General features: G+C 40.4%; 1 protein-coding gene across 1 annotated transcript in view; it reads left to right on the top strand.

Annotated features, from left to right (window-relative positions):
* man1a2 (mannosidase, alpha, class 1A, member 2) overlaps positions 1 to 12,785 on the top strand; it is a 135,752-nt gene that overhangs the window by 17,105 nt on the left and 105,862 nt on the right. The gene's annotated exons all lie outside the window — the stretch shown is intronic.

Here is a 12,785-nt window from a genome sequence, read left to right as displayed (position 1 = left end):
TTTTTAGCCACTGTTGATTTTACAACCTCAATGAAATAAGCGAAAGGAACCAAGGCATTGTGGACGAAACCGAAAGGAGAACAACTAAAGACCTGAAAATGAAAGATGATACTTTTTGCCTAGAAAAGAAAGAAGGGGTGATCTGGTCATTCCCTGTTTGCATTGGTGTGAGATTTGGGCCCCACTTGGAATTGGAGGGGAAAAAAGTAGGTATACCCCCATACAGCTAACCCATCATTGTTGCATTCCTAAAATAACTTTAAACACACCATGCCATGTGGAAAGATATTTTTCATCAAACAAACCATTGCTTGTATTGCAGCTACATAGAGCGCAACTCACTTCCGCGTTTTGTCATCAATACTGACATTATGATACATGACCAAACGGGGCCTGTCTGACCTATTATTGTTGGCTAGACTGCAGAAATAACCAGATCAATGTTTGATTGATTAATTAACTGGCTGGGCTCCCCAATATGTCAATAACAAGGAAAACAAAGGCTCATATTTCTATGGAAAACATCAGTCATCATCATGTCATGTTTTTAGGCCAAACATTTTAGGTCAAACAAGAAACATTACAGATATGATGTGTAAAATTGGGACTAGCCATGTTTGATCCACAAACTTCAATTGAAGTGGCACCAAAGTCTTGCACCAATTTTAGATGAAATGACGGCGCTTTATTTCTGTTTTCTTGATATCGATGAGTTTGGCTTAAACTAGCATTTGTAGATTGATCCAAAAGCAACTGGACCTGGTTGAAGATCTTGTAACTGTTCTATGAATGCTTGTTGAAATAAACTATATTGTTTACACAACTTTTAAAAGTAATAATCAGTGTCAATGCGTGTCATTTGTGGCACAAGCTCCTTGTCTCTGTGTTGATGTAATGGGGAAAGTGTGTGAAACAAATAGGAATAGCCCATTGGGGAGTGCACCTCACTGTGTCGTCTATTGGTGATCTCTGGAGTGCAGCAGTGGTGACAAGCCCTTGAAAGCCACAGAAAGACAGAGACACTTGTTTGAATAGGTTTGCATGGATGCCACAATGAATGTTTTCAGTAGAGGAGATGCTGCCTAAAAGAGACAAAATCAAGGACCTGAAAGTAGACAGAGAACAAGAAAGAGGGCGACCGAGGCAGAGAGACACAGTGAGAGAGGCTCTCGGTCCTCAGGGACGAGCTGACCATGGTTAACTACAAAGCTTCTCAACAAATCGCATCTCTGCCAAACACTGGAGCTGCAGCCTCAGTCCACAATGGCTCCCTGTCAGTAAAAAAGCAATGGGATCAAAGTGGGAACACTCAAAGGCAAATTAAGAAATGGCCGACAGGTTTTGGAGGCTTGAGTTTCAAATAATCCATCCAGCCACACAACCACACAAGCTGAATTGGAGCCACAATGGCCTGGTAATAAGTATGCCCTGCAACAGAGCTGCAATACGCCAGCTCTTGGATTTATGTCTGGCCGGTGGATGGGAATTGGGATCTCCGCTCTAATGGTGTTTTTTTTTTCTCTGTCATGGCTCTTTGGAAACCATTTTACGAAATGAATATTTGCAGGAAAGCCCATATGATGGTGATTGTAATAAACAAGGACATGATCAACTGGGAATAAGAGAGTTGAGTGCTATAAATTTGGACACCGACACAAACACTGTAAGGAATCATGGTGTTCATGTGTTTCTTTTAATGACAGCAGTCAATATAACAACTGAACAATTATTTGAACTGTACAATTAACTAAAAATCGGAACATTTCTTTAAATGGCAATTATCCACAAAGGCAGGGCGCCCCCCTAATATAATGGTAGGGGAAACCGTTGCTCCTGACCACAGCTTTGGTATTTAAGGCAAAAGTTGCAGATGCTCCATTTTTTTTACCATTAAGGTAGTACATTACCTCTTAGGGTACTAAATCGAAAACCTTTGTAGTGCACAAAATTGCTTTTAGTGCATTGTTTTTGTCATGGGGGAAGAATGGGAAAATGGTTGTTTCTCTCTAAAGGTTTGGTGATTGAACCTCTCAATCATCCACTTCTTCTCCACACTTGGGAAAACCTTATCTAGCTTGGCTGCAACCGAGCAGGCTTATTTGTTCTACGGCTGACAGGAGATTGACTCTTTTGTTTGGTATGAAGGCATTAGTCAGCCAGCCATGATGTAGGTCAGAAAGACCGGATGTGAACATGGGGACGAAGCTGTTTCGAGGCTGGCAGAGCTCAGGTGTTGGCCTGAAATATAGCACATAGTGGATAGATTATATGTTTGAGTGAACATGTGAGAGAGGTAATCAGAGTAATGAAGACATTTTCAACAAAGAAAAAGGACATCTATATCTGTTTATTCATTCATATTACATTTATCACTATTAAAGATGCTGATGATTATGTACTGTGCTACAGTTCACTTTTATTGTTTCCAATTTGGTTTCATGATCACATTTTTGAGACTGTTCAGCTGCCAAAACAAGGAAAGTAACTGATCACTAATTGATACACACAGCATCTGACAAGTGGGAGGGAGAAGATTTGAATAAATAATAACAAAAGAGATATGAGAAGGGCTGCTAGCAGGATGCAACAATGGATTAGACAGACAGAAGAAAGAACAGGAGAAGTTGTGTGTGTGTGTGTGTGTTGCAGTTAGGTCATAGCTAGCAGGAGGAGATTGTTAGGGCACAGAAAGAATTGAAAAAATAAGAGCGAGAATATGCTGTTTCACACCCACAGTTAAGCTAGGGAGAATCGTTCCACTTACAGCAGAGCAGCTTCCATTTGAGCCAAGTGGGTCATGGGAAAAAAAGCAAGACATGGAAGCTGTCTGATAGTTCATGTTGAAGGAAACCCCTGCAGCTACAGCTCACATGAAACAGAAGCTCTGCTGCCTTCCCAAACTCGCAACATTTCTTCTACTCCAATTCTCCTGTTTAGTGGATAGCAGGAGGCAGAACTGTCTTCAACACATTAAACTCAGGGGGGGCTGTCCCCAAGAGAGCTTTTGCTTGACATGAAATAAACACACTATGCTCATCCACGTGTCAGAGATGGACTGTGCAGACACTTCTCTTGAAGAAGGAAGAGATTCTCGAAGGGAATTGCTTTCAAACGAGCCCTCTTTTATGCACAACTTCTAAATTGGTTCATGTGTACATTGGCAACATTTCTACTGGCTCACCTTCATTCATTTATTCTGAATGAAACCTGTATTGCCCCAAGGGGAATTTGCCTTTCACCGAGAGCATAAAAACAAAATACAAACAAACACATACAGGACAGAACATAAAAACAAAAACAATTTAAAAAAACCAAATTAAAATCATTAAAGCACGACATGTTTAAATGAGGGATTTTAGTAGCGAGTTAAATAAAGTGCAGATGATCAGAGCTTATTAAGCAGCTGAATACTGCATGGTACGTAAAGGGTGTAATGCCCTTTTTTTGTCCTCATTCTGTTCCTGCGTCCAGAAGTCAAGGGTTCATACTCCCATCAAAGGGGGGGCAGGGTCCATTGTAATCTTGTTGGCTTAATTCAGTGTGTACTGGTCAGTCAGGTAAGAAATTCTCAGTTAATAGTGATGAAATCTGGCAGTTCTTCAAACAAGGACTTGGTCTAGCGATATCCATTCTTTTGCATTACTTGCACTGGACTTTTTTTAAATCATTTTAACGCCCAGCTTTATAAAAATGTAATAATCAACATTAGTAGTGCTTGCTTGTCCTTCAACCACAAACACTTACATTTCTCATGTTCACCCTATTTATCAACCACATAACAATCATTGTTCTTTTTCTGCACAAGTTTTTGACTGTACACCTTCGAAGCAGATATTAGTAGGTCTTATAATTCAGCTCCTGCCGTATTATTTAACAAGAGTTGGAACAATTATTCTCTTCGTCAGTTAAGCTTTATTTCTTGACATGTTTTTTTCAAGGGAACAAGCGATAGTGTGGGAGTAGCCGAGCCAATTACCTCTCATGATTCGGACTTCAATGTTGGCAATGGACTGGCAATTAGAGCAATTATACCTATATAAGTTAGAAATAATAAAATGGTCCCTTTAAAAAATTGGCCAAAAGTGTAGGGATTCATTTTTTATCAGTCAGTATTTATCTGTGCATGTGTTTGCACCATTTTGATCAATCTTAATTTCCATCTGGGCAGAAGTGAATACCTATTGATGATCACATGTAAGACAGGGTGGTTAGCAGACTTAACGTTTTCATCAGTGTCCTTGGATGCTGTCAACTGGCCTTTGTGATCCTCTGGGAACATGTTATTCTATCAATAAGGATCATGTTTTGACAGAACCAGGTGGATTTACAAAATGTACAAGTGTCGTTGAATGCCTTATCTTATAACAGAATGTTTTGTCATGTTTAGCCCTCTGGGCTACTGGTTTTCAGAGATCACTGGCCCGACCATTGTAACCGCTGGCCCAGGAATGTTACTTTTGATGCTAGAGTGCATAACAACTTTTATTTAATTAATTGAGCTCTAGTTATAAAAATATTGTGTATTTTTCTTATATTTATGAGCTGATGTTTAATCACCATACTGGTAACTGTAAGAGTCTACTTAATCTGACTGATATTGATATGAGGCTGTGATAGAGATGGAATTGTTATGATCACCTTTCTCTCCTTCTTTCTTCTCTGTGAGAAACTCTTCATCCTTAGATCTTTACTTTAGGAGCTCTCTTAAGGGCTAAGATGCTTTGTGGAGATCTTTACCAGGATCTCGTCTTTAACTTTAAGGGGAAATTTAGCTGCCAGCGTGTTCCAGCTCCAGCTGTCTGTCACTGTGGCTGAAACTTTTCTCCGTTCTGTTTTCGTCATGCCCTGCTGACACTCTCGACTCTTGTGGTGATTTTTTTCCCTTTGAATCCTGATTTAAGCCCGGCTTTTGTCGGGATCTGATGGTCTTAAAACCGTTTTACCAAACGTGTGTTTTTATTAGAGAAAACCTGGGCTAAAATCTGTGTGCTAGTGTACAGTTCGAGAGGGACAGCAGTGAAGCTGCCTTTCAACTGTGACAAACATGCGCGCGCACGAGCGCTTGATACATTCATGCTGTAGCAGTTATAAGCGCGACGTTTTTAAAATAATTACAGACAAAACACCGGTATGACAGGATAGCGCTGTGAAATTGAGAACGTGTTACTGGCCTAGTGGGCCAGCTGAACGTGCAATCAGCTGGTCTGGACTCTATCAGTAATTCATCCGGGCCAGCGGGCCAGTTATAATATCGAGCCCTGGTTTAGTATATGCAGACTGTTAGATGATGAAATATATATTATGATATTTTTTAGAAAAATCCACCTCAAAGTGTTAGTTTTAATTTAAGTCGAATTGCTATTTTTTTTGGTGTTTTTGTGTTCATGCAAAAGAACACAACACAGTAAACAGATTGTCGGCTCTACTTAAAAAATAAGCCATGCACTTGGCCTGTAGGGTATGAGACAAATGAATTGATTTGTTCCTTTAACCACACGTTGTTTTTTTTACAACCAATTCTAACTCTATTCTCTCCCTCGTCAGCAATCATGATAGATTATGTTGAGTCACCATCAAATCGACAAGAACTCATTATAGGCTCGCTAATTGTCTTAACTGAAGCTTCATCTGATTTCTAAATTGGTGGGAATGCCTGGTGCATCTATCTAGGGCTCCAATCCATAGGTCAAGTGATTGTATTCTGAGTGTAAGTGCCATGTGCATTTAAATTAAATCTTCATTTATTTTTTTACCTGCATGTTTATGTCTGGGTGACATTGAAAAATGCAAATCAGTCAGCACAAATCCAGAAAAGAAATTGAGGCAAGTAAAATATATACCATTAAGAGGTTTCTTCCACATCTTCATGTTGCTGTGGCTGCATTCTTAAATGCTAAAGGTTGAAGGGATTAGCCTTATAACACCTAAATAATATCAGACTCCTCACTTTGGTGTTTGATTCTCGTTTAAAAAAAAAAATCTCTTAGCGGTTTAGCAGTGGTGTATGGACATAAAGTGACTAACTCCAGTCTCTTTGAAGCGAGATAAACCAGTGAAAGAAGTCTCATATGAAAGAAGTTCAACGTGGGGTTTAATACGAGTTGACATTGAGCAGGTCACACATGGGTTTCAATGTTGAAGCGTAAAAACTCTCATACGCTCAGTGTGTGAAATGAGTCACTGTCACTTGAGGAAGCCATGATGTGAGGAGATGATGGTCCTCCAGCTCTGCAGTGATGAGGTGTTTGTTTGCATATGTTGTTTGAGTGCCTTAAAATGCACTTTAGCAACACTATTTGAGTAATGCTATGTATGTCTATGTACTGTTTCCTAGGCTAAAAACTGACCTACTAGAGTCCAACACTTTGCCGGGTACTCTAATGACTTGGGTGTCTTGCTTGTATATGGTACTACTACATTCAAATACTGTGCAGGCACCTAAAACTTGGCTGTCTTATTCGCTTGCAAATATGACTCTACTGGCTGTCTATCACCTCTTTGAAAGTGTGTGTGTGTGTGTGTGTGTGTGTGTGTGTGTGTGTGTGTGTGTGTGTGTGTGTGTGTGTGTGTGTGTGTGTGTGTGTGTGTGTGTGTGTGTGTGTGTGTGTGTGTGTGTGTGTGTTGCCATGGTTACATGCCATCTAGCCTGTACTGTTCTCCCTCGAGCCTAGTGTTTCCACTGCTTGGAAAAAAAAAAAACACCTTCTCTGAGATACCCTGACTGGTGGTCGGACAACTGCTGCTTCTCCCCGGTTGCCATGGAGAGAGTCGTCTTTTGCAGAGCAGCAGATTTCAGGATGCCACAGAAATAGAAAAAGAAATCCCAGTGACAGACAGGAAGGCTGATAAAAGGAGGAAGAGATTGCTGAATGTCTGAAAATGAATAAAGCATCTGATTAGGGAGGTTTGGGCGGAGAAACTCCGGATAAAATCAGAGTATAAAAAAAGGGCCTGTTTGCATTCACACATGCAGCTCCTACTCAAAATATCAGGAGTTTTTCAGGAGTTTTCTGCAAGTGTGAACTCCCGATAAGACAACTGATAAGGGTGGGGGGGCTGTCCTTGCTTCAGGTATGGTTGTTGGGTGTTAGACAATACAATGCAAGAAGGCTCCAAGTCTTGGTGAAGGTTGGCATGGTCATCTGAGTGCTTGATGGCTGCACACAATGGTCCTCACTTATCAAACGTACGTATGGCAGAAAAATGGGTGTACGGTCATTTCCACGCAAAGTTCGGCACTTTTCAATTTGGACGTGAGCGGAGGGTATGCTCAAATACCACGCCAGGTCTCAGCTCGTGTATGCACATTTTCAACTCAGTGTGGACTTGCAATGCAGCAAATCTGTCTGTGTCGGAGAATAATTAGATCTACTATAACAGTGCTTGTTAAGACGGATAGATAGGTTCCCAGATTTACTGTTAGATAAGATATGGCCTCTAAAATGTATTTTATATTACGCTTCACCTCAAACGATCTCTGTAGGCTACATTGCTTTTTAAATAGTGTTGAGCATCGCGAGCTGTCAGATGATTTCTTTAGTTGTGTGTTTTATTTGATTAATTTATATTTGTTTAATCGATTTACTTTAAAGATGAAAGATTAGAGAGGCTACTTTCACAAAACGTTCATGCGCACAGGAATATCGCTGCAAAGACAAATTAAACAGAAACAAATTACAGAAAAACTTCCAGAGGATACTAAATACAACTTTTAGCCTCTGAAATATGAAATATTTAAGAATACAGAACAACAACATTAGATCATAACTAATCGGTATGTCCGGAGATTTAAATAATAAATACGCTGATGTGCCACATGCGTAATTGCGCACAGCAGACACACTTAGGCCAGACTACATGTGACATAATATAACAATAACGAATAAAGAAATCCGGCGGCTCTAAGACGGAGTCAGGACCTTCTTTTATGTACGTGTTAAATTCTTATGTTTGGAAAGTAGGATAATCGGATGAGAAGTGCACATTAGACTGCGTTTGATCAAACACTTTACTCATGTGATGCAGGACGTTTCAGGTTTCTCTTCTTATTAAAGTCTCATTAATGGCAAGCATGGAGCCCGATTTGTGCAGCCGACGTTATTCGACACAGATGCAGGCTCGCCTACACCACTTGGGCCTGATATTGAGGCTGAACCGATGAAGGAAGCCACTCGCTCCTTGATCTGGGATTATTTCAGGTGGGGTCCGGCTGGCGTCCTCCGGTCCGGGAGCTGCTTCTTTTAAGACACTAGGCTACATTGTAGCGATCGTATGGTCTGACCAGGTTTTTTAAACTAAAAGTATAAAAAATTTATTATATAATAGCCTAGGTTATGTACGTTACATATCACGGATGTCAAATTAAATGTTAAAAACTCCGCTGGAGTTTGGTTATCCACACCAACACTGTTGATATTTCCATCCAGGCGCATTTCTTCTGAAGCTCTTTAATCCTACATTTCAGGCTGCCAGACAACACAATGTTATTCCTCTTTACTTTTCTCTGTTATGGTGTCGCTCATGTCATATCTCGTTTCTCTTCTTTGCCGTATTACGTATCCCCATGCCGCAAACTCTGGGGGCGAGGACAGCTAAACCGTGAATATATAGGGGTGTGGTATTTAAATGACGATCATTTCCAGCCGCCACACTTATCAACACCCGGTCATGCATACGCTGTGATCAGCCAGATACGCACGTTTCATAGGTCCCACGTGGACCCTGTCGTACGATGATTTCTAAACCAAGATCTGCGCTGGTTTCTACACCAGATTGATAAGTGACGGCCAATATGTGTGTCTTTGTCAAAGTAATTATGTCAGGCTGCTGTTGATGTGTTTTTAATTGCATATTTGACATCATATGAGACTCAAAGGGAATCCTTGGAGATGCTAGTGCGAGTATGATAATGGCTTGGAGGGGAGAGAGAGAGAGAGAGAGAGAGGGGGAGAGAGAGAAGAGTGACATGAGATTAAAGGAGGAGGAGGAATAGTATACAGGGAAGGTGCAGAAGGCTAATGTTATTTGTGTGGGAATGAGTTTTCTGCAGGATTGCTTGTGTACTGTTTCCAAAGCTGCACGTTTGTGAAGTGGGTATGCTAGGGTTTTGTTTCCGTGACAACGAGCTGACTTAATATGTATATGCACACATACATGGAGTGGAATCAGCACCCATTAGGAGATGATGGTGTCAGCTTAACCTACTCATTTTCTTCTGTCATGCTCTCTTGCACCTTATAAACATACACATACAGTAAATGTGAGCACTTACACAGACATTAGCCCATCTTCCAACATCGGCACTGTCGTGTAAATATCACATCTAAATGCATGTTGCTAAGGGCGCACTTACTCACAGAGGCACAGAGGAGGTGTGTCAGCCCCTGGGTGTAGACACACACACACACACACACACACACACACACACACACACACACACACACACACACACACACACACACACACACAAACTGCAAGATTGTATTCATTACTACACAGACACCTCATCACAGACCTTGAATTAGAAAATGCAAATACCACACACGCTTCCTGTACTATGACATGAACATGAAATTCTCACAATGTTAATACAGCACACACTGGAATAATTATTACAAATGCATACATTCATTGGCACCAGCATACACACAGTAATTGCCATCTTAGTGTTTCAAAAAATGTTTTCTATCAATTAAAGTCACACACGCTGAGTTGTGATTTGAATATTTATGAGTTGTTTCCAGGGTGATGTTGCATAACTTGGGGGCTGTTTATTTTGGTCTCTGTTGGCCCCATATTCAGCATCATGATATCATTATGAAATGGATGCACATTGTGTTGTTTGAAAACTTCTTTCTGTGTTTCCTGCACTTTATTTTTCTCATCAGCTTTGTGTCACAGTCTTTGTTCCTTATCTCATCGCTGTCTTTCTCCTTCTATTTGCTGGTGATTCTTACTCTTATATATCTTTTCCACATCTTTCTTTTCCTCCTTTTTTCTCATATCATTCAGCACCTCTCTTTCATGGTTGCTTTGCAGACCTTTTTATCAGGTTGAGCCATCGTGTCTCATAAATCTAGTCTTAAGTGAAGACATCTGCTTTAATGTAGGCTGACGCAAAACTCACTTTTCTTCTCTCTCCAGCACAATTTCCGATCATCTGTAATTTGCATTCATGTTCTGTGTCTAAATGTGCAGTTGTGATATCTGAGATAGTGGGAAAATATACCAATTCTGACCCTAAATTGCAGCTTACAGGAAAAAGCATTGATAAAAGCAAGACTCCACACAAGCGAAGAGCAGTGTAAGAAAACATTACATGCAGGAGTTAATGGATAAATTACACTTACTGAGCAGTTTGCAGTGACTCTTCTTGGCCCACACCATTAACACAGATTTAAAATGTTTTTTCTCTCTCTCTTTTGCAAGTCCATTTTTGTTAAAGACACCCAAAAATCTGTTTTTAGGCATCTGCACTGGCAATTTATTTTTGGGCAGTCTTTTCATTTGTACTCATTTTTTTGACAGGACATTAAAGATGGAAACACATTAGAACATGAATATTAAAGGTCACATATTATACAATATATACACTATTGTCCCTAGTCTGTCTACAAACCCCCCAATGATGAGAAAAGTCCACCCTCTCCGTCTTTTGCCTGCTCCATTTTTCAGAAAATGTGTGCTCAAAGAGGCCGTTTAGAGATTTTTGCTTCATGACATCACAAAGGGCAGTAACCCCTCCACGAGGTGGGTGACACTCCCACAGCTAGGTGTTTGTTCTGCCCTCTGAGTCTGCCTTCTCACCGTAAACAATAGGACATGGAGCGAGAAAGCCCGAGCCACCCAAGCCCTTCCAGAGAGGGGGCGTGGTCAGTCACAGCTCATTTACATTTAAAGGTAGAGACACAGAAAGAGCCTGTTCTGAGCAGGGCTGAAATAGAGGGGTTTACAGGCATGATCAAATACAGGATCAGAGTGGATTTAGAACAAGAAACTTCACAGACATGGTATTGGGACATCTTGGACTCATTTAAACTGGTTAAAAAGGATTATAATAAAACCCCCACAGACTCTCTGTCCTGGATCAGTTCCTGCTGTAGCATTTTTCAGTGAAGTTTTTTCAGAAAATATATATCGAATTTTATACCATTCTTTCTTTAAACACCTGCAAAATGACACGATTTAGAAACTTAGCTAGCACTTTGCCAATCACAGGAACAATCTGAGTAAAAAGGCACTTTTCTCATTCGACCAAGAAAACTGGAATATCCATGTCACTCACACTAGTCCCAGTTGTCCCCAAATTTGTCGAAGCCCACCTCTTCCGTCCTTCCTAGGGCCAAGGACGTGTACCATACTTGAGCACGGGATAGAGCACTTACACTCATCAAACAAACTGGAATTTGGGGGTCAACCGTGCTTGTGCTTGGATGTGAGTGTGCCCTTGGAGGGGAACACGCACACTAACACATTCTTAGTATTATTTTCTCATTTCCTAAAAGATGTTGCGCTGAAGAGCTCTGTTGTGCTTGCAGCTGAGTCCACAAGGATCTCAGCAGGTCATGAGTTCCTCCCACAGTTCCTGCGTTTATCACACAGGAGGTCATTAATAAACACACTCACATGTTTGCACTCAGCTGACACAAACCGTTATTTTCCAGATTGTTTTTTTTTTTAACGTTGTTTGGACTTGGCACTCACATCTAACGATTTTAACACTTTTAAGTTGTGAGTGAAATGTGAGCACAAACAAATAAACTGCTTGATCCTGGATACTTCACAGTGAAGTTAATTTTGGAACTGACAGTTTTAATCAATGTAACGGGCTTCATGAAAATAATTAACAATGACACAGGCATCATGGGAAATTAATCTTCTGTTTGTTCCTTTTTTCTAGTTAATTTCTGCCCTACTTGGTTCCTATAATATTTGTGTTTAGTATTTAAGTCTGTTACCATAAGCAAAGCATTAAATATGAAAACACTTAAAGAAGCACAACACACTAAAATTGATTAAATATGTATTTAAAAGCTAAAACAGCCATAGTTGATTGATTAGACCAAAAATACAATTTTATATGCAACAAATAAATTGTCTTTAAATTCCTATTATTCCTCCCACACTGTGGGTTTTCATGATAGATTCAACGGGTATAGTCAACAGCAGTCACTCACAACACCAGAGCTTTGCCAACATTGTGCCAACAATATTGCCTGGGATTGTCCACATGTTAGCAAAGTGAGTTTCAGAGATGATTTTTCCAGTTTTCATCCTCAAGAAGATCAATACAGTCTCCTCATCCTTCTGTCACCTTTGCTTCGGCACCCCGCTGGTTTTGTTTTCCATTACTGACCCACATCCTCATGGGGGTAGAGTTATGTAAACACCTGGGGGCTTGTAACGCCATGTGAAACCAAAGGTGATGTTTCTCATTTTTGGCACTGCATCCTCCCTCCTCATTGTGTTCCTCTACACCTGTCCTATTTCCTGGAGCTGATGTAACTGCAGAGTGGAGGGGCGGGGGGTTCGGTTTTCCCTGAGAGACTGATGTTTTCATACCATAATGATCTGAATTAGAGAACGGGTTAGTTTGAGGCTGGTTTTCTGCAGCTGTTTATTGCAGAGGCATCTCAACGTGTTTATTCCGGCACCACCTCGACTTACATCATAATGATTTGTATTATTTTATCAAAGTTAAGGATGACACATGTATTGATTATGCTGCTGATTTATCAAATAACTGTTTCATCAAGTGTCTGAGAGATGTCTTTCAGTTAAATAGT

This window comes from Labrus mixtus, chromosome 13, assembly GCF_963584025.1.
Source record: "Labrus mixtus chromosome 13, fLabMix1.1, whole genome shotgun sequence".
Classification (NCBI taxonomy): domain Eukaryota; kingdom Metazoa; phylum Chordata; class Actinopteri; order Labriformes; family Labridae; genus Labrus; species Labrus mixtus.
This window is presented reverse-complemented; position numbering and strand designations above follow the sequence as displayed.